Genomic DNA, 23,795 nt, shown 5'->3' on the forward strand with positions numbered 1-23,795 from the left:
AGAAGACATTACTTTTGGAGCAGCCTTTATATGTGTATGGTAACAAGGAAGATTTTCACAAAGAATCCCTTCTCCTCTCTCTGATTTCCACCTAATTTGCTCTAATTTTGCCAGTGCTACATGGCACACATTACCTTAGGGTTTAATACACTTTTAAGACTTGCTAATAATCTGAAAACATTAAAATGTGATAAGCATTCTGGAATTATCGGTGAGTGGCTCTTTGTTGTTTTTCAAAGCATAAATGAGAAAAAAAAAAAGAAATGCCTGGTAATGCCTTTTTCTGGTTTCATATAGGAAAACCTTATTAATAGCATCCTAAAGACACCAGATATATGACACATGCTGGGCTAAAAATAATTGTGTTCAGTTCTGGAATCCTTACCATTTTGGTTCCCCTATTTTTCATAATCTATCTACTAGCAAATTTTATGCAAGGTATGTATATTTGGATTTAACAGTGAAAATTAAAAGGTGTTTTAATTTTTATTTTCTCATAGATAGGCAGCTTGTAATTAGTATCTAAACATTCCAAAGCTATATCTAGTGAAGAAAAATAGAATTTTCAAAATAATTGATATCATGATGACCATTAGTATTGTTACTTCTCTGTTTTGTTGGAAAATGTTTCTATTCTTCAATCTACAGGATGAAAAACTATTTCTTCATGTAATTACATTTTTTAATGTTTTACTCTTTTTTTTTTTTTCTCCCCAATTTAAATTCTATGTGTTCAATGTAGGCCATAGCAAAGATTATAGCAAAGGGCCAGCTAGCCACATGTATCTTCCAATTCTTACTTGTCTGGGGTAGAGGAAAGAGTGACCCAGTATCTATCTACTGCTCTTTTCACTGACTAAAGGAAGATGATATGTACTTATCTCTAAGAAGCAATTTATTATAGTGGTATTCTTTGAAATTGTCTCTTGGTCTGCACTAAGGAAATGTTCTTATCTGATACTGAGGAAACCTGGTTTAGACAGCTAAATCAGAGGTCCAGGCAGCCTAAAGCAGTTCAGCAGCTCACTGAATAAGAAGGCTCTATCTGAAGAATGTGAAGACTGTTTCCAGAGCCAGCTCGTATCTCTTTACAATTTAATTAGCTCTGCAATTAGAAAATAACTAATTTGATTAAGAATCCATTTGAGCTTCGTGACCCTTTCAGAAAGAAGCATGTGGATACTCTACTGCTAATACTAGATAATCATTTGTCCAACATGAAGCACAGATCACTTTGTTAGGTCTAAATTTTTTCATCCTCTCAAGTCAGAGAATCTTAGTGATTCACAGCTTAGTAAAAATATAACTGAGGGTTCATACTGCCTCACTATGTATGGTTTAAACATTTTGCTGGTGATGTTTCAAAATCAGATGCTTGGTCTCAGACTGCCTCCCCAGATTCCTCGTTTAGCTCCAAACCACCCATTTAACCATCAGAAAGCTGTATCATTGCACAGACATCTCTCAACACAATGACAAGCTGTTGGATAACATTTCTCTGTAAGTATGTGCATAGGAATGAGGATAAAGAATAGCATAGTCTTCTGTTTCCTTATTTTACCCTTTTTAGAATTAGATGTGTTTCATCAGGGCTTGTCAGAAGTGATGACAGAAACCTCATTAGCAGCCAGCAGTAGCTGTGATGCTGCTCAAGCAATGATGCTGTTCATGCACAGATGTCCACAGATCAGGATAGATACAAAGAATGTGTCAGCATCTCTCTGTAAGCAGCCACTGCATCTGCCTTCCCAGCACAATAGAGAGAATTCCTGGGAACTGTTATTGATGTGCAGCTCATCTTCCTACTGCTCGCCTGAAGTCACAAATACAATCTAGCCCCAACCTACTGCCTAATGTGTTGTACACTCTGAAATGCCATAATCCTGCTCTGCTTCACCTGCAACATATTGCTGTCTGAAGACCAACTGCAGACTCGCTACTTTCAGTTTGTAGACACCCTTTGCTTGACATACTGTATATAATGTGAGACAACTTACGAAAATTGAGTTAGTTTATTTTATTTCTCTAATTATGGTTTGATTATTTTGGTTTAGTTTCATTTAGTTTGCGATTTCTCTTTTTAAAGGAAATGTTCTAAAAATAGAAGAGATGTAGGCCATCTCTCTGGGTCAACTTGAGCCACTGTGCAAGAGATCAGTAACGGTTACCATTTCTTTTCCTTGCCCTAAAGACAGAAATACACCAAAAGCACAGCTTTGGAAAGTGGGAAACGCTATGAAATATACAATAGATGGAAGAATAATTGAGCAGTGACTCCAGGAGATAGCCAGAAGCAGAGGAATGTTCAACCACTTCTACTTGGCCACTATGTGAGGGCCACTTTCAACAGTGTTCTCAATGAGAAGGAAATCATCCCTGAAATACATTTTTCAGATCTCATATATTAAGCCAGTGATCATAATGAATTCATACCGCAACCTTTCAAAATAACATTTCCAAAAACTTAGTTTATGCTCTGGAGCTTGCTAATATACTCTTTCCGCACTTAGCCATCGCTGCCACAAGTGAAAGTACTGTCTGGGACACTTGGTAAGGATTGAAATACAATTTATTTATAGTCTGTAGGTCAGAAGGAAAATTGATTTCCTGCATGTCCCCTTGAGGAACATTAAGGTAAAATTTAATGGAGTAAATTACTTCACTGGTGTAATAACTGTCTGAAGACACACAACTAAAGAAAACAATGCAGGACCTGTATCACTATCAAAAGAGAGGACAGAATCTTCAGCACTTCAAAGGCAGTAGATTGTTTACTAATTATCTTTTTAATCATGTAATGATGGTTTAGGACTCAGAGTTATTAGTAGCTAAGAAAACTAGAGACCCTATTCTTATTAACACTAGGGGAAACAGGGCATTCTGTGTTGTTAGGCAGTTTTGCAACAGCCACATCTAGGAATTGCAAATTAAAGAGAAAAAGAGCATGGAAAGTTCTCCAGATTTGCACCACAGGAAAGACTGTTCTGTGCAGTATTTATTTAGCCTACATTAGTTGTTTCAAATTATTTCTTACTTTTACCTTGTGTAATTATTTTCAACTTTTTTTTTTTTTTTTTTTTTTTAACTTAAAGAATAATAGACTAAAGGTTAATCTTGTTTTTCTATAATCCATTTTGCGTGTTTACATTTTCATTCCTAGCAGACAATAAACTCATTATTCCCATCTTAGATTCTAGCATCTCTTATACATTTATCAATGGGTGGCATGTTTTTTTGTCTCAAACTTTCTTTCCTGATTCAATTTTTATGTACATTCATTTTTACTAATTTACTTAACACCTCCATTTTTGCAAGTTTTTCCTCCTCTGAAAAACCTCAGTTTTCATCAGTGTGATTCAGAAACAGTAGTACATAAAGCTCAAAGACTCCTGACACCACTACACAGAGGTTGAAACCTTGGCCTGAGTGATTTCCGCTGTCTTAATTAGTAGTCGAGTGAAAGGGTAATTTTCAGTGGTGGTCAAATCATCAGCGTAAGATATATTTTTTTAATTATTTTTTCAAAAACAACCCAGTTCTTTACACTTACGAATTTCAGTTCTCTGTTAACCATTTTTGATGTCCCTTTGGAAAGAAAGGAAATGTCAAACTGTACTACTGAAACACTAGGATTTGTTACAGAGGGAGCAAACTCAACACTAGCAGGTTTAAGAAGCCTCAACGCTACACTGTTCCCAAATATTTCTGTTCTGTATTTTATTCAGATAAAGTGAGAGACAATTTAAACAATGTTTTACAATTAATTTTTATAATATATTCCAGGTCTGAGGTATTATATGATAAAAGTTATTGCTGAAATTGTTTGACAATTACCAGCTCCAGAAAATGAAGCTGCGTATGGTGACCTGAGATAACCCTAACTATTCTGCTGCTTTTAAGACAAAATGAAAAATTACATTAAAATATACAGTCAAACTTAAAATCCTTCTCAGAAAATGAACAGTAATTCACTACTGATGAAATTCCTCTGACTTCATAAGCTGTTCAAGTGTGACTACTCTGTGAAAGAATGCCAATAGAAATCCAAGAAGATTCTGTTACTTAAATATTTCATCAGAAGTTATTTGTTATTGATGTGACAGTTTTCATAGTTAGCACAGCAAGCTACTTCATCCAGCAGCAATAAAATGTCGTTTTCTGGCAGAGACTCTCTTCTCATATGTGAAGGATATTTAATAAAACATACAGATGTGAAGGCACACACATAGACATCCACTCATAGGCATTTTTTAGCAGTAAATATCCACTTCTCCTCCACACTCAACTCTGTCTTTTTATTAAACCATCGTTCTCTATTTTTTTGCATTTTAAGATAACTACTTTCATAGTTCCCTTTGGATTAAGTTCATTGAGAAGAATCAAATGCAGCTGCAGACTGAGACAGGACTTTGGTGGGGAGGAGAAAGTGTGCAAGGATGCCACAGAGCCAGGCACAATGAGGCGATCACGCTCTCACACACAGTCCTGTGAATTAAGGAAACCTAAGGCTCCGTTTATACTTGGACAAGTCAGGAAGCATTTGCATCTCCTAAGTTCTGAGCAGCATTACACAATTATCTTAGTATTTGAGGGAGTATCAAAACTTCCTCTTTAGATGAAGTACCTCATACTGGGCAAAACTGTAAATAGAGTATCAGGTTTAGATGGGATGCTCATCCAGATGTAGATCAAGTGTGATAAATCCTTTTTTTTTTTTTTCCATTACACAAATAGTGTTTTTCTCTCTGTGTTACTGTTTGTTTAATCTGAGATCTTAACATTGCAAAATTTTGACTTTCAAAGATTCTGAATAATTTTGAAGTTTCAGGCTCCACTTGAAAATAACAGGTTTCTAAAGAAGACACTTGTTCTTTTGATAGCAGATGAGTCAGAGAACGACGCAGACGCAGGCTTCTTGCCTGTAAACTTATATTAATAGAACTTCCTTGTTTGAGAAAATTGTTCATAACTTCAAAAAGAGATACTGGCCCAGTTACAGTAAGCACTCCTAAGTGCCCGGATATTACTAGTTTTGTAAAGAAAAGGTATTGAGATCAGAGAGATAATTCAGCTTAGCAGTGCAGTAGAAGAGTTGCAATGAACAATACAGCATTTCGTGATGTTGAAGTGCATTTTAGTGCTTCTTTCTGTCAAACAAAATGGAAATAATTATTGCAAAATGTGGAAAGATATGATAAGGTGCTTTGGATTGCCAGATAAACAATCTCCATGGACTTTTAGTTTGGCTAGAATTATGGGATAATAAAAATGAAAATTGAATATTAATAATATTAATATTAATAATATTAATTATTCCCCTATTAAGGAATTATGGACAATCTAGTCATATCTAAAGCAGAGACAAAATATCTGTGTGTATGTTACTAATATATTTGCATTCAATGGAGCAGGTCAAGCTCAGATTCTTGGCTGGGGTAGAGGTGACTAAAGGAAAAAAAAATGACAGATTTATATTTTACCAAACACTGAGGTAGCTCTATAAATTCATGGAGGGCTTTATTCTCGTGCATCAATAAAATCAATGGGATTGTGGCTTATAACACTGGACCAGCTAGCCTGGTTTGGACATTAAATTTAAGAAACAGGAGGAAGAGGTAAATATAGAATCAAGCACACTCAGAATATCCACTTTATTATATTATTGATCAAATATTATTAAAAAGTCAAACAGACCGCTACCAATGCTTCCTTTGTCATTAACAATGTCATTAACAATGTCATTAACAAACAAACAAACAAAAGAATTCTTTTTTGTTTTCAATCAAACTTTTCAAGACAATAAAAATGTCTTGAATGTGTTATGAATGAAGGTGGTTATTTGACTTTCAACAAAGACATATTGTCTGTCCTCAACTGTGTATTACATATTATACATGTGTAAAGATAATAGAATATATGGATGAGAAGAACTAGGAATGCAGAGAAAGTTAATTTTAATTATAATCTTATGGATCTTATGTTATGCCAAAATTCTTAATTTCCCACATAATCATATCAGTATACAAGATTATAATAATGAAATTTTGGATTTTTAAAAAATTATATTAACAGAGTAGAACAGCTAATTTTTACATGGAAATACCCACAATTGAAAGCCAGGGACAAATGCTACAAACTACTTTGGCTCAAAATTCACTGATTTCTGTATAATGCAAATGTATTTTGTAAACATCTGAGTCACACACATATAAAAATGTAAATTACAAACAAAACAAATTTACTAGACCAAACAGCCTATCTCTTTGCCATTGTTCATTACACTGTCAGTACAGTCCACCTTATTATCATTTAAAAAAAAAAAAGAGAGATTAAGATATACTGAATCCGATACTACAGATTTCTTATTTTAATGGGTTTAACTTTCATGCCTGAAATGTTGTTTGAGGTCAATTCTTAAGTGACTAGTGCCCTCCACCCTGCTTTCTCCAAATTAACACATCTCACAAGGGCATCTTCAGGGTGTAGCACATACACTTTCTGAGGGTTCTGACACTTGACAGCAAATGCCTGCACCAAAAATACCCTGCAGGATATACTACACTGAAATCAATCAATGCTGTTAATTCAGCCAATGCCATTAAAATGTGCCCTGTATGAAAATTATACATTTTCTGATTGAAATCAACCTTTACGATGTAAAACTTTTTTTCTCTCGCCTTTTCAACTTTTTCAAAACCTCTGATAAACTGTATTCACATATTTTCTCTCTTTTATTCTGCTGGCATCTCTGCAGTTGCTTGGTGATGAGATTCTCATTCCTCCATAAACGCTTGATTCATTTATTTTCAGATATTTGCTGTTAATGCCAACAGATATGGAAAACTGGCAAAAATTTGATGCTAACTTCTTGTTCCTTTTTTTGCATCTTTGTCCAGTGGTTATTTGCATATATTGTGATATAACTTGGGTTACAACAATGACTGTCCTGACAAGCGCATTGCAGGAAATTTGCATGAATAACAATGAGAAGCAATGAAGGCTCACAAATAGCTTTGTTTGTTAATTTGTAATGTAGAGGTCAGATATAATGGAATCTGACCTTTGAGGGTAAAAGGAATTGCCCGTTTGCTGTTCCCAGATCCAGAAACAAAAGCGCTACACATGAAGTGAAACTATTGTTAAACTGCTGCTACATGGAAAACACTGCATTCTTTATTTCTTTGTTTATTCTGCAAGCCATTTTCTTAAAACTTGGTTACATTTGTGCAAACTGCAACCAAGATCTGCTCTAACTTGGGAGCTTTGTCTCAGCTGAGATAAAAAACTGACCAAGTTGTTACAGGAAATTCCAATTGTTTTTTTGGTGGGTTTTTTTTTTTTTTTTTTTCAGAAGCTGGAAGTCAAGAACACAAAATGTCATTTATCCAAGATAAAATTAGAGCATTACAAAGGCAATAATGATTTGTTTGCTTTCTTCAATGAGTGTAATTCAGTACTGTTTCATCGGATGTGTATACTTTCATTGGTATAATTTCAATAATGACGTAAAGGTAAGATTGCCTATTGAATATCTTAATATATCTGGAAACAGTATAGCTTCATAGTAATGTCTACTTTTCTACAGTCAGCTTTGTGAAAATATTTTTTTACTTTGAATAAATATTATTTGGAAGCCTAAGGATCAAAATAAATCAGAGCCAACTGATGGACATGTGGATTTGAACACCGGGTAATATTATGGCCAGTAAGATAACTATTATTTTCAAACTGTATAAAAATTGAAGAAATGATAAAAGTATTTCAAATGTTTTACAAAGCTAATTATAAGCTAGTTAACATCAAACTTTTCTGAGTCACTTAAAATTCAAGAGAAATCTAATAAAGAATCAGACATTCAAATACTTGTGAACTTAGTAGCGTACACTGAAGTTACTACTCTTGATTTTGTGGAGTAGATAAGTTGCTTAATTTTAATGCATTGTCTTTGAAATATGTGTTTAAATCATGGTTGATTTAATCCTTCTTCTTCCTCTTTTTCTTCTTCTTTTCTTTTTTCGTTTTTCTTTTTCCCAGAATAAGTGAAAGAAAATACCATTTACAGTATTATCTGTATTTCTATAGGGAATATAGTCTGTACAAGTAGAGAGAGAGAAAACTTGTCACATCTGTCCAACATTTGGACACCTTGATATGAAAAATGATTTTTTCCCAAGAAGCTTTTACATTTAATTTAAATTTATGGAGAATTATACTAGGGAAGTTCTTCCTCAGCCTAATGTGCAAAATTTGATCAGGCAAATATTGACAATTAGCAGTCAGTTTGACACTGACATCAGTGTTTAATAATAATGAAAGTAGTACCTGTGTCACAGATAAAGATATTCTGGGAGAAGGTTCCTTGCAGATTCTCAGGCAAGTGCATAACAGTTAGCAGAATTACACATGAAATTAATCCGCTGCTGTTTCTAATTAGGTCGCACAACAGCCCTAAGAGGCAGGTAAGGGAGGTGAAATGCTTTACATATGTGTAATGGAAAGCAACTTGGTTAAAGACAAAGGCACACTCAGACTCAGTCTGAATGGGAGGATGACACAGCCTTGTGTCTGCTTCTCTATCACGTGAAATGTGCACACATGTGCCATGGCAGATGGAGATGTGGCTAGAGCATATTGTTGCTCTTTTGTACCTCATCACAGGCAACATTTTACTGAGTACCTTCAAATGAGAACATGTTTGAGGGATTGTTCTTGCTTTCCCTAGGTTTGATTTTCAAGTATTAAGCACCTTTTTTCTTCAGTTAAGGTTGGAGAGCTCTCGGGTCCCTCAAGGTCATTTCACAAATATTTAAATCCAAAGACTGCAGTGCCCAAAATTAGAAGTCATTTCTGGAAATATGGTAACTTCTGTGCTAAGAGACAGATCTTCTAGGGAAACTGACAGTTTCTAGATGCATGTGTTTCTATTTTTTTCAACATTCCATGGAGATAATTTATGTTTTCAAACAGGAACTTTATTTCAATAACTTGCAACATTCATAGTGTGTAGAGTTTCTTAGCACACTACTAAGATGTCAGATAAAGTAGCATGCAGAGCTCAACTGGGATTTTAGATATCTCAAAGAGCAGAAAGCTATTTTTACTAGCTTCCAAATGTCAGTGCCATTATCAAAATAATACTTGGATGTAACTGTGGGCTTTCACAAATGCGGGGAGATTCAGATTTTCTTCTTTTAGGAAGATATCTGCCATATTTATGTGATCCATTGAAAAAAGTTGTTATGTTTGTTTCAGTGTTTATTCTCACTCAGCTTATATGATGAAAAACAAAACTGAAGAACACTGAAAGTATCTGCTTGTGGTAGAATTTTTCAATAAAATATGTGACAATGCAAGTAGTATGGTTGCATGATATCTTTGATAAAACGTAAGCGCAGATAAATAGAGTCAAAACTTACACCAATTTTCAGAAGAAGAAAGCATGGCATTTTATTCTAAATACTGAAGGAACCTGTTCAACATACGGTTTCTTTTTTGGGATTCTTCCAAACTCTGTTCTTAGAATATGTAATCTACACTTCATCAATGTGGCAAACAAGAAAGTTTTTGAAAGTTAATACCCTAATACTGCAAAATACTTCTTTCAACTATTTTCCAGTGATGGAGGAGAAGAGTAGATACATAAGAGTTTTTGCTTGCTGGTAGCATTTAGCCATCAGTGCACCCTGACCTTGTCACCAAACACTGGACTGCAACAGGAAGTGCTTAAATACCCTACCAAACACTATGTTGTTAGAAGATAAGGCTAATAAAATATGGAGTAACTTTTATTGAGTTACTGAACTTATCCATATGATGACACTATTTCATTTTGCAGCCTGGGTGTCACTTATGTTGTATTAGGTGATACAGCAACCTGTAAAACAATATGGTCCATACTTCTGGAAATGTGCAAGAACAGCAAATGTTTCTGCTATTTTTTGAAATTAACAGAAGTTTTTAAATATATAAAGAACTTACATAACCTTTTTAATGTTGAATTGCCAGACATAAACAATTTTGTTTTGCCATTTGGAGAGGACATAAGAAATTTTGATAGGAAAAACAAGAAAAATCTATGAAATGGCCTTCTAATGTGATAGTCACTAAGTAAATAGAAATTGCCAACTCAGCCAAAATTTCTGTTCTGTGTTCCTGGGCCTAATGGTATTGCTGCTATTCCTCCTGGCTTTCCTTTTTTAATCAGCTGTGATTTCTCCAGATGCCACTCCTCACAATACTCAGTGCAGAATGATCTCTCAAATGAAAACCTCTGCTCTGTGGTGATCATTGTTGTGCAGTGAGAGAATACTGCAACAAACTCACCAGAGTCCAGACAAAGCAACTCACTCCACAACACAGTGTAATTTAACATAAAGTAACCTCAGCCAGAAAGCAGACTGAAAATGTTTTTGCTTCTTTCTATTACCATCTTGACAGTAACTGTGAGGATATGTAGGACCTGAACTACAAATATAATTTTAAACCTATTCAGGTAGGAGTGCGCCTAATTCTTACTATCATCTCCTTAGCATTGAAATTAGCATCTTTTACATAAGGACAGCAAAAATGCTCAATTTTACAAGAAGCTTTCCAGCTATGATATTTTGCAATAGTATATTCACAGTTTCACACAACCTGTTTTCTTTCTGCTGTACATCTCTTCAAGATGGACAATATAAATTAAATGGGAACTTAAAGTAGACTCACTGTAAGCTCTGAAAACTGCTACATTCTGAAAGCCCCCAACAACTTGATCTCCCTGCCTACATAAGACCTAACTGCAACTCTTGAAAGAAACTGTTGTGAGGAAAGCAGATTTAGCTATTTAGATACTAAAGAGCTGAGTAGCTTGTATCTATATTTGATTCTGTTCTTCTAGACAGTTAAAAAAAAATCCAAGCCTGATGCTTATGCTGTTAAACCTTTCCCACAGTTTTACAAGAACTGACAAGGTCATAGCCTGAGGTAGCATGGTTGCCAGATGTCACACCATTAGTTACAATTTTAGACAGAATAGGTGTAAGTGGGGAGAAGTAAGATTTAAAATAACTGTTCCTGCGACTTTTCTCCTGCAAATGCTCTTCTAAGAATGTAAGCACAATTCCTTATTCCATAGTATTAGGTGCATACTGCTATTCTTACTTAGCAGACGCTATTTTTATTTAATAGAAGTTTATTTTACTCAAATTATAATTAAATGGAAATAACTGTAGCTATTTCTCTTGTAGAAGTTGTGTTTTTAATTATCAAGCTTTTCATTGGCAAAAAACCTTGAACACATCTGATCTTGTTGGTGACACATGATTTCTTTGAACTGAACATTTCCACAATCATTTGCAGATATATTTGTTATTAATTTCATTTTAATATATCCTGTTCAACAGAAGGTATAGAGTTCTGCACTGTTTCTGTTTTCTTTTGTTTTGTTTTAGTAGAGGCGATATTTTTTTCAAAACATTCCTCTTAGCTTTGAAAGTCACTTTCTCATACTAGGATGCACATAAATAAATCATTGCCTCACCTCATTGGCCTTTGATGCTAGTTTTCTGCAGTCCATTCTTTACAGAATGAAAGCCATATATCTTTAATAGCAGTCTTGGTAATGTCAAGCTAATGGTGCTTAATAGTTCTGAAACTTCCAGACAGGAGTTGGAAGATTGCAAGTCATTTTCTGTACTTTTGCTCACATTCAGCCTGTCTCTCTTGCACAATGCATTCTTATTTGTTAAATAAGGTTTAAAGCTAACAGGTATTGTATCTGCTGAAAGTTTTATAGAAATTATTCATAATTGTGATAAAAATGGTATAATTGCCAAAACAAGCAGACTAAATTCTCTTCTGTAAGAAAATTAAAAATTCAGAAAGAAGAAAATAATTTGTATGAAGGAATGAGTGTGGAAATATGCATTTATGTCTGTATCTGTGTTCTATTTGCAAATTAATTCTGTTCTCTATAGTGCTGTATACACCTGCATAGATATGAAAAGAGATAGATAAAAAATATTTCATGGCATCCCACCATTCAGATGCTATTTTGATACCCATATTGCAGCAGAATGACGGAGTCCAAGGTCTGATGCATTCCATGCTGTAGACAGTGCTGCTCCATGGCCAATGAACTCAGCAGCATACACATACTGACTGGTGGGGATCTGGCACAGCTGGAAGTGCTAGACTGAAAAGCAACTCTGCACATTATTGAACTCAAACACCAAAACCACATCCAATAGATATTTAATCCAGGAAGTTCTGTAAGACCCTCTTCCAACATATTGTCCAAACCATCTCTAACCAGGCAAATGAGAAACTTCCTGGACAGTGAACAATAAAAATTGTGGTATTATCGAACTGTAAATCTGATCTTTGAAATAAGGAAATGAACAGGGTTGACTTAGTAACATTTAAAACTGTTAAATATTATTGCTCTTTGATGTGTTTAAGTCTGGCAAACTGTATATAACAGCATCTTTTACCCTTACACAGAGCATCGTCATTAAATGTTCTAGTCAAGGTAATATATAAATTATTGCATTATTAAAAAAAATTACATGACCTTGTACATAAGCTGATCAGTGTCATTTCTCTGGCAGTTGCTTAGTAGCATGTTAAAGGAAATACTCAGTGCATGAGTACCTAGAAGACCACTGCATGTAAGTAAATAGTTGTTCTATGCCTGCTTTCATATGTTGTTCATTAGAAAAACAAAAGAAATGCCTCCAGCAGTATTTCCTTAGAAGCAGACAATGCAGCTTTTGTCCTCTGAATCTGTATATTAGTGTTACAGACCGGAGAAACTTCTAGATTTCCCCTGTGAATTAATGATATCTAAAAATAACATGAATGAATGAAATATGTTTTGATTATTAGACGAATGTTAAACTGTAACTAGTGCTCTATTAAATTGCACTCTTAGAAAAAAAACGACCCTTTCAGATACACAGACTCTTTGCTTAGGGCAATCCAACTAAGAAATATAACAGTAAATTATCATACACAAATTAAGCTTTGATATGAAGGGCGTCCTTAGAGAGCTGGTGAGAACCACATGCATATAAATAGTCACAATGTGGTACTGAAGAATCCAGTGGCTTACAGGGTAGTGATAGGCAAAGCAGTATAAATTACTTTAGAGAAATAATTTCACCATAGTGATTATTTTATGTGCCAGTAACCTAAAAGTTTTCACTGCAAGGCTGCAGTTCACTTTCTACTGCACCATTGACTGATTAGTAAATGACTGGCTTAAAACAGACTCTCCTACTGTCAATTACTGCAATTTCACTGAAATGAATTGATTTTCATCATTTAACTTACATCCACAGACTGACTTGGAAAATCTGAAATCCCTGAGCATTTCCACAAGAATCCTCCCACAGCATAAAGTGAGTAGTTAAAATTATTCTGATGTTTATGAATGAGGTCCCTTCTGGAACCTTGCCAGCAAAATGAGGAATTTTTCCTATAAATGTTCTCCAGATCTTACCTGTTAGGGAAGATAAATTATGGAACCAGAACAGCAATAGTCAGTTAAAAAAAAACAACAAAACTATGGAAATCTGTGTGCTTGTTGCTGCTGAAGTGATGTTTAACTTATGTCAAACTGCATCTTTCACACCAGCTGTATTGCCTATTCACATTATAATGCCTTTAAGTAAAGGATTTAAAACCCAAGAGAGTAAGATCTTGATCTCGGAGCTTCTAGGAGCCAGGTACCAGGACAGAAATGCTGAGAACTGATGGAGGACTCATTTGTGTGTCCCCCTCACTTGTTCTGTCCATACCATAATGACAAAATTATCAAGAAATTTCTACTGAACTTCTGTATTGGTCAACAAAATAGGCAACGTATAAAGAAGAAGCTTTTTATGATAAGGGTTGTGAGGCAATGGAACAGATTGCTCAGAGATTTGGGAGGTGCTTCATCCTTGGAGGTATTGAAGGTTAGGCTGGACCAGGCTCTGAGCAACTAGACCATTTTGCTTTTAAAGTTTTTAATAATTTTTTTTTTAAAGTATTTTGTTTGAATCTGAAGCAAAAAGATTTTAAAATTATGTTCTCTTAGTTTTGCCTTTTGCCTTAAATTACCACAGGAATGGTTTAATATTCAGTAGTGTACATAATATTTGCCATTCTTGTTAGAATTTTGGCAAAGTGGAGAAAGCGACAGTCCTGAAGTGAAAGGCAATTCTGCTAAGTATTTTAATGGAATTACCAGTTCATTTTGAACTGTTAGCTATATCAAATTAAATACTGACTGTTATCTACACCAATGAGGCATAACTTTCGTTATTTGAGTATAAAAATTGTTCACATATTGTATGCACATATGTATTTTACAAATATTTTACACATTTTCTTCATCAAAAATGACTGTTTCTAAAGGTTCTGTAATTGCCAAATATAATGTTAGTTTACAAAATACGTTTTTGAATAATATTGCTTCACTATCTTTTTTCTTTCAAATTAGATTTTATTATTTTTAACGTATAACCAAGTAGCCTCTCTGGTTTTATCATGCATGTTGAGAGTGCACAGCATTTCTGTAGCTGCTGAGTACCATTCAAATCCCTATTCCTCAATTTGCACTCTTCACTTTTGTTAAGTATCCTTCAGCTTTACAGTGATTAATGTTTTCCATGCTGCCTATCAACATATTTATAAAACCAAAATAATGTTTTATTTACAGCAAAGAAATGATAGGAATGAGTCATAAAAGAAACAAATTCTGAGTTAAAAAAAATCCAAGCAGAGCGGGGAAGGACATTTTATCAAAGATATGAGGATACATGAGACACCTAAGTGCCCTCCACGTCTTTGAAATACCCTGAATGCACATCACTTTGATGTGACTGATATTGCTTCCATCAAAGTAAGCACTTTCTTTTCTGAAGCAGCATTTGAAATCCAGCTGGAGACTGATTTTTACTCAAGGAAAAAAAAGACAGTTATGTATTAACTATGTAAGCCTGTCTTGCAAATGTATCAACCTTTTTCTAAACAAATAGCCAGTTTCAGCTGAAAATCCTCTGTCCAGTGGTTTAACATTACATTCTTTTTTGTGAATCTTTACTGATGCAGATTTTAGTGATATGTTGAGGAGCAGATTCAAATGCACAGCATTTATGGTGGAAAGATGATGCTGCAATGTTACTTTATACCAGTAATAATTTCTTGCTTTGGAACAAGACATTACATATTCAGTGCTGCTTTTTTCTTTGACAAAATTCCTGGATGCAAACAGTGGAGTTACGGCATGATCTTCAGCTGTCCATGCTGTAGCTACTGAGTTTTTTTCCTCCGAAAGATGCCTTCAGTCATTTCTACCCACAGCAGAGTGGAATGATTAAAAAGAACTTTGCTACTCCATAATCACAGTGACAAAATGTACTATTTCATAAATACAAAGCAGAGAAACATTTCAGAAGTCTGTAAAGTATTTGAGAAAGAAGAATTGTGAAAATTATTCCACCAAAGTCTTCTGGAACCACGTCCCTGATCATTGAGCAGCAGACAGAGAAGCTGATGGGAACATTTCCTGGCTGTTCTGCACACTGAGGATAGCCTGCAAGACCAATCACAGCCTGAAGATTTTTCACATTTATCCTTCTGAAATTGTCTTTGTGTAATATAAACATATTTTGGAATGTTCAAGATATTTGACAGGCCATTACTCTGAGGAACAATCTAAATTTCAACCTCCTCACACTTAAATGTGGCTATATTACAGTGTGGACCTGTACTGGTGCAGATGTCTGAATAAATGTAATCAGGAAGTTTTTGAAAATAGTATAGAGAGGCATAGAAGACTATTTTCTGACAGATGCAATGACATTCCAGGATCTTACGGTGATGTTACACGAGACCAAAACCTGTTGAAAATGTGAAGTGTGAGCAAGAGAGGCTTTTCCAGTTGGCTTTACCTTCAGTGACAGACCAATGTACACATGAAGAACTGTAGCTTAAAGCTTTGACTTGTGTAAAAAAGTAGGTTTCAGGTACAATGGAGCTTTTAATGTCAATATTTTAATACTTGTCAGGGCAACATTAATAAAACAATGTTTTGGAAAACTGTAAAAGTCAGTAGTGTTGACTTTTTTTTTTTAAGAGAGGGAAGTTTCGTTTCTTAAAAGAATCATACTTAAACAGGTATATTCAGAGCACATTTTGAAAACAGTTCACAAATTACATCCTCTGTACTACCCATTTCAGAAAAAAAGAGAGAACCAACTCATTTCATATTTCCTATGTAATAGATGTCAGTTATTGATAGTTTTAATTTCCAGGTAATGAAGACAGTGCTTGAACTTGTGACCTAAATGTGAAAAGTTCCGTATGTACCTCTGTGAGCCATTTAGATTTAAATACTCTTTCCTCAATGATAGGGAATTTTCTTCCAGAAAGCTGGGAACCGTACTTTTTGACTGACATAATCTGGGGTAGCTTGATTTTTATTTTTTATTTTTTAAATTTGAGCTTTATAAATATAATAAATAGGAGTTTAAATTGTTTACAAGGTATGTTCAACTGAAACGAGCATCTGGAGATGTTACGCTCTGTAACGATGAGCTCTTGACCAAAAGAGTATCCTAGTAACGCCTAGTTGGGCTGAAAGTCCACCATATAATGAATGATAAGCCCTTAAGAAACATGAATAGTGGAGCGAATGGATCAGGCCGCAGTTCTGAAAATCGAGATAAATGGCTCATGGCATCAGAGGCGTGTCTTAACAGTGTTAAATGTGAGTCTTCCATGTGATCTAGAAGGGAAGGATGATCAAGGCCAGACAGCAGCTGCTCAGCTGGCATTGTGGAATCTGTTGGCTTCCTGCTACCATATATGCATCTTATGAGCAAGGGTCTTTTATTTTTAATATGCTTCTTCCCATGAATTAAGTATTTTTTTCAATGCTTTGAGGAATGTTTTTAGAGTTATATTCTAAAGACAATTATAGAGAGCTCAGCTGTCCTTCTCTTCCATAACTGGGGAAATGGCTTCAACATTTAAAGCCACTAAAGCTATACAGAAGTAGAATATTAATTTCTCAGTTCACTTGCTACTACTGTTCTAGACATGTTTTTAATTTAATGTAATAAAGAGTCTGTCCCTGTCTTTCCTGTAGCTTACCTCCAGATATTGAAAGGTTGCTATCTGGTCACCTCAGAATCTTCTCTTCTCCAGGCTTAAGACTCTCAAAGGGGAGGTGTGTTCCATCCCTTGCATAATTTTTGTGGCCCTCTTCTGGGTGTGTTCTAACAGATCTACATCTCTTCTGGATGTGTTCCACAGATCTACATCTCTCCTGTATTGAGGACTCTACATCTGGACACAGTACTCAGGTGAGGCCTCACCAGCACAGTGTGGAGAGGCAGGATCACCTCCCTCAGACCGCTGGCTGTGCTTCTTTTGAAGCAGACCAGGATACAGTTGGCTTTCTGGGCTGCATGGGCATGTGCTGGTTCATATCCAGCTTCCCATCCACTAGTGCCCCAGCTCTTTTTTGGCAGGGCTATGCTCAATGCCTTCATCCCATTTTTTGTTGGCAGTGGGGGTTGCTTCGACCAAGGTGCAATATCTTGCATTTGGTCTTATTGAACCTCACGAGGTTCACCTGGACCCACTGTTTAAGCCTGTCTAAGTCCCTCTGGATGGCATCCCATCCCTCTGGTGTGTTGACTGCATCCCACAGCTTGGTGTCATCGGCAAACTTGCTGAGGGTGCACCTGACTCCACTGTGAATGTCATGAAGATGCTAAAGATTATCAGTCCCAGCACTGACTCCCATGGGACATCACTCATCTCTGATTTCCATATAAACATTGAGTCATTGACCACCACTCTCTGAGTTCGATTTTGCAGCCAGCTTTTCATCTATTGAACAGTCCACCCATCAAATCCATATCTTTCTGGTTTGGAGAGAAGGATGTGGTGGAGTACTGTGTCAGAGGCCTTACTGAAGCCCAGATTGATGACATCAGTGACTCTTCCCTTATCCACTGCTGCAGTGACACCATTATAAAAGGCCATTAGGTTGGTCAAGCAGGATTTGATCTTGATGAAGCCATCTCCCTATCTTCCATGTGCTTTAGCATAGCTTCCAGGAGGATCTGCCCCATGATCTTTCCTGACACAGAGGTGAGACTGACAGATCTGTAGTACTCAGGGTCATACTTCCTATCCTTCTTAAAATGAGTGTGATGTTGCCTTTTTTTTCTAGTCACCAGGGATTTCACCTGATCGCCATGAGTTTTTAAGAATCTCATTGAGAGTGTCTTGGTGACTACATCAGCTAATTCCCTCAGGACTCTTGAACAGAGGATCCTGATGAGGATGCACATCATCAGGACTCAGAGACATGGATGTTCAGGTTCTTCAGGTGGTCACAAACCTGATTTTCACTTCCAATGGGAGGGACATTGAGCCCCCAATTCCCTTCTCCCAAGCCAAACGTGAGGGCTGTGTGACAAGCAGTTGTCAGAGAAGACAGAGGCAAAAATGTTATTAAGCATATCAACTTTCTTCTTGTCTATTGTTACCAGCTTGCCTGTGTTACTCACTAGAGGGGGTACACCCTCCTGGACTTACCTTTTCTGATTGAGGCAACTGCAGAAACCTTTCTTGTTCTCCTTGGCACCCCTTGCCAAGATTAGTTCAATCTGACCTTGGCTTTCCTTGGCCTAGCAACTACTGTTGCTTTTCCTTTTAAGCCGTCCTGTTTAAGAATAATAGAATTCTGAAAAATAGAATTATTTATTCTTAAATGACCGAAAAAATTTTGGGTGCACATTTTTTATGATCTCTGCCCTGAAAAAAAACAATCAAAGTGTAACATTGTCTTGGCCAGTTTCAGCCTCCAGACAGGGAAATTGAAAAATAAAGACATTAAGTACCACATTCCCTTTCTGCAATCTCAGTCAAATCACAGAAATTTCTTTTTGATCCTCCAGACCTATGACAACCTCATGGCCAAAAGTTCAGAACCTTTAAGTATTATGAAGTGGCATCTGGAGTTACTTTGTTTTAACTTTGGTACTTACACTAATTATTGCCCCATGGTGAACTCCGTAATCACTGAGCTGGTTGTGAACTCCTGCAGGGCTATAAAGCTGAGCTCATGATCTGCACTGTGAAGAATGATTAAGATTTTAGATAGAATGAATTTGTTTACAGGGATGTAGTTGCTTGTGATGTCCTAATCCAAGTTAAAATGTACTCCACCAAGAAATTCAGTCTGGTTGTGTCAACAGTACTTTCAAAGATAAGAACTGGACAGGGATTGATTCACTGCTTTGCATGCCTATCTGCATCTGCACATCTACATGACCCATAGCAGACCCGAGCTACTGTAAAAGCAGGTGTACAGGCAATAGGGATAATCAATGATTAAGATGCATAACCTAACAGTAGATAGAGCTACTTACAGAAAAATTCTATGTTGCTTCTCCAAAGGACAAGCCCAAGTTTTCTCATGATTTATTGTGCATCTTCACAAAGAGAAATGTGATAAATCACTTCCTTGGCTCTAATAGGAATCCATTTTTGAGACCCAATTTACCCCGACTTTATCCAGCTTTTTGTCCATAGACAATTAAAATGAATCCTACCTTTATCCATTACTCAGCAGATTAGACTTTAGTTTTCCTGCGGAGTTACTGAAAATGTTATTTTGCCATACTCTGTTTCATACCATAAAATAATTGTCAGAGAACTCTGAGATAAGAAAATATTGAGCTACTCTTTTGCAGAAAAAAACCCACCCCTACCATAAACAGAAAACTCTGTGATGGATTTAAGAATTTTAATTTCAGAAAAGCACATAAAATGTTTTAAAATACATTTCTCCTTGAAAAGAAATGAAACTGGTAAAAGTGGCAGTCAAAAATAGGTTTAAATTGTATCAATTTTAAATAGGTAACAACTGATTTTTTTTTCAACAGGAGCAAAACAAGTAAAGATACAGAATATCAAAATACAGCCACAATATGAAATAGAAGCAATAAAACTATTCTAATAAAAAGGTGACACATACTTTGTATGTTTGTGTTATGAACAGATTATCCTCAGTAGCTGTAATGAGGTCTTAAAACCATTTACACCTTCATGTATTTTCAGCAGTCCCAGTCAACACTGCAAAAGTGTCTCCAATCTGCGACAAAAGCAGAGGTGAAAGAACTTTCTGCATAATTCAGGTTGGTTTTTTTGTTTGTTTGTTTTTGTTTTTAATAATACTGTTAAACTGAGCGAAGACAAAAAATAAAAATAATTCACATGCATTAATAAAAATTAAATTCACACTCTATTAATGGAAATTAAATTTTTGCATTCATTTACAGAAAATGTAGTAGAATTCTTGAGAAAGCAAAGTGGAACAATCAACCTACCATACACATACTGATGTGGTGATATTATATATAAACATTACTAATACATATTGTAATATGGGAATATAAGTATACATGAAACAAAAGCACAGAAATCAATAAAAGATGAAATAATATGCATGTGATAGAAAAGTAATAAAAGAATCAGAAAATCATAAAATAAGGCTACATTAGTCTTAAAAAACCAACAATATTTAGTAACTTTGTGTGTATTTCTCTACTTAAATGTCTGGATTTCCAAAAGCGCTTGAACATTTCACACTTTTAGAGACCGAATCCCTGTAAGCCATCACAGTAGTTTGAAGATTATAATACAATGACAACAAATACACTTTCAGAATCATTTTTAACAGAAGTGAAAAAAAAAAAAAAGGAAAAAAAGGCAGTTGTTTCCTTAAAATACAGAGAATCATGCACAACATCATACCTAAAGAAAACAAAGGCATTGACCTCCAGATCCAGTTCAGGCCTGTGAGCTAGAAGAGTCTCTGTAACGTGTTCTGGGTAGGCAGTAATAAGATGAAAAGTGCATATGGTGGCTATCACATGGACTTTGCTGTCCATGAGTCCTCATATTTTAGGTATCTGAACTACAGATGCAGTTCGCAAGACAGAAAAGAATTTGCAATCACAGTTTCGAGTAAAGAGGTTGTATGTGTGTGTGGGGGGGACAGGGGAGGTGGGGGAGGAGGTGAGGGTGGGTGGTGAAGAGGTAACTGTGATGACTCTATCAACTTGCAGATACAATCAAAGTAAGTAAAATTTAGTAGAGCTCCGGCTATAAAATTTCATGAACATAAGGGCATAAGAAAGATTTGAGTTTTGATTCTTAAAATCACATTTCTGGTCTTCGTCATTTTGAATGAAAGCTAGCAACTGTGGCTAAGTGTAAAAGGTCCATGTATGTAGAGAGCATTACAGCAAAACGTCTGAATGCATGAACTGCCCAATTAGGTCAGTGTGTTCTTAAGCCAAAAAAATATTCATCTGTGCAATTCTGCTTACTTCCTCCTTGTCTGCCATAATGTTGCAGTGCCAGCAGCACTCTGAAGTGAGTTCATCCTGGTAATAAAACTGTTGCTTTTATATTGGGATGCAGCTGTTTGCTGGCAAATTTGGACAAAAAAACTATGCCAAATATGAAGTTACAGGCTAAGGCAGGGACAAGGCAACAGCACCCTGGCAGCATGTAGACAAAATTACCACTATAGAACCTTCTCCGCCTTTCTCCTTGCCATCACTGCAAGTACACAAACTGCCTCTTGGCTTTGTGTAGGCTGAAAATAAAGTATGGAAGGCAATTTCAGTAAAAACCTAAGATTTTGGACCATAACAAGTCAGGGAGAATGTTTGAGGAATGTGAAAATCTTTGATCAACACATGGATTAGAAAATTTTATCCTTAAAAATCAACTTTTTTTTCCTTTTTTTTTTTTTTTTTTTTTTTCTTTTTCCAAGAACCTATGGCAAAAATAAAACCAATAACAAACAAACAAAAAAATCGAACGCAGAAAAACACTGTTAGGGTGAATGGCTTCTATATGGCGAGAACTAATCCTGATACCATCTTTCTGCTGACACTGAAGACTGGTTAAATGAATATTGTGAATGCATACCAAGCAACACAATTGAAAGAAAAAAAATGTCCCGAGAAGCATGTAAGAATTCAAAAATTCTGTTTGAGAAAAAATAATGTCAAACTAGAACTAAAATTTTCCTAGTCAGGGCCCTCCTTTCTCACGTGCCCTTCTTGGTTCCTGTTTGGATTAGATTGGTGAAGTCCCAATGGTTTATCTAGGAAAGGAGGAACATACTGTGTTGAAAAGTCTTTTGCTTGCTATTTATTGCAATTTTTTCCCTTTGGACAATGCTGCCAACCAGAAAGCTGCTCATATTTTTCATACTGGTGGTTTTACACACTAGGAGCTGTGCTTCATAAAGATTCCCAAATGATACACTTGGAGCTATTCTTAGTTTTGTTTTGTTTTCCTTGTACTATTGAAGACATTTAATTATAGTAGTAAAACATATAGTTTTAACAAAAGCATAAATAAATCTAGGTATTCATGTCTGAATAAGCTTGTGTTTGCAATTAATAAGAAAAAACTTTCCTTTTACAGCTCTTACTGGAGACATCACCACCTGAAATTGTTGTAGTGTGCCAGCATCTGCGGTCAATCAGACACATAAAGAACTATAGAACTCTCGGATGACACTCAAGAAAATTCTTTGACACTCCCTAAACATCTGAGACACAAAAATATAAATGCAATCAGGACACATCCTAACCTCAGATAACTCATGCAATTAAGCAACTCTCAGACCTCAGCCCACAAACCTCCTTGGTTTCAGCAGAACAATTCAGGCAGAATGTGTACGGATACTCTCACAGCCTCATGAGTTTCAGTGATTACTTTCTAAACTCCATATGAGGTAAGCGGGTGAGTAAAAAGTCACACAAATAACATCACCGACTCTTATAGATAAGTAAGTTATGCATATCTTCACAAAATCAAAGTCTATATTTGCATCAGTTAAAAACCACAAGCAGGAAATGAAGGATGAAATCTCTTTAGAGAGTAATACTTCACCAGCTAGACACCAGTCAGCAAATATTACTTTCCACAACTTCTAAGATCCGTATTGTCCACACATTTGAATTCTTCACCCCCTCACTTGTCGCTTCTGCCAGTCTCACGCATCCTAAACTAGGAACTGCTTTGTTGTTCTTTATTTGTCATTTTATTTTTAAAGAAGGACCAGCAGAGCAAGCAAGCAGCCTGCTTGGCTGAAGTTCCTAAGGCACAGCTGATGTGGCTGGAGTTTAGCGGCACTCTTCTCCAGGCAATCTGTGAAGCAGCGTCACACACAACAATGCTTTTTCCTGCACATGGGGACAAAATGGGACAGGAGGGGAGCAGCCAAGCTTCTCGCACCCACGGGCCTGGCAGGGAGCTCCTGATCAGGGGCAGCAGTTGGGGCTGGGCAGAAAAGAATCCCTCGGAGGATGAAGTACAGCAACACTCATCACTGACAAAAAGGAGCTCGCTACGAACTTTATTTACGAACTTGCAACGCCAGGCAGAGCCTTCTGAGAGGCGGGGAGGAAAGGGCCGGGGGCTCACAAGGCCCCAGCGCGGCTCCCTCGGAGCCCTGCGGCCACAGAGGGGGCGGATCGGAGTCAGGGGAAGCAGAACAGAGCGGAGCCCGGGCTTCAGAGGACAGGCGGTGGAGCGGGCGGCCGGGAAGGTGCAGGCAGGGCTCGGAGGAGGGCGGGCGGCCCGGGCCGTACGCGGCCGCACCAGCGGAGCCGTGCCTGCAGCAGGCGGCGGCCATCGCGGGCTCACCACCCCCGTGCGCCCCTCGGAGGACGGAGGGGTGGGGGCAGAGGAGGCGGAGGAAGCGGCGGCGGCGCCAG

Source organism: Centrocercus urophasianus, unplaced genomic scaffold, assembly GCF_019232065.1.
Source record: "Centrocercus urophasianus isolate 14NV4802_14NV808 unplaced genomic scaffold, USGS_Curo_1.0 seq_11, whole genome shotgun sequence".
Classification (NCBI taxonomy): domain Eukaryota; kingdom Metazoa; phylum Chordata; class Aves; order Galliformes; family Phasianidae; genus Centrocercus; species Centrocercus urophasianus.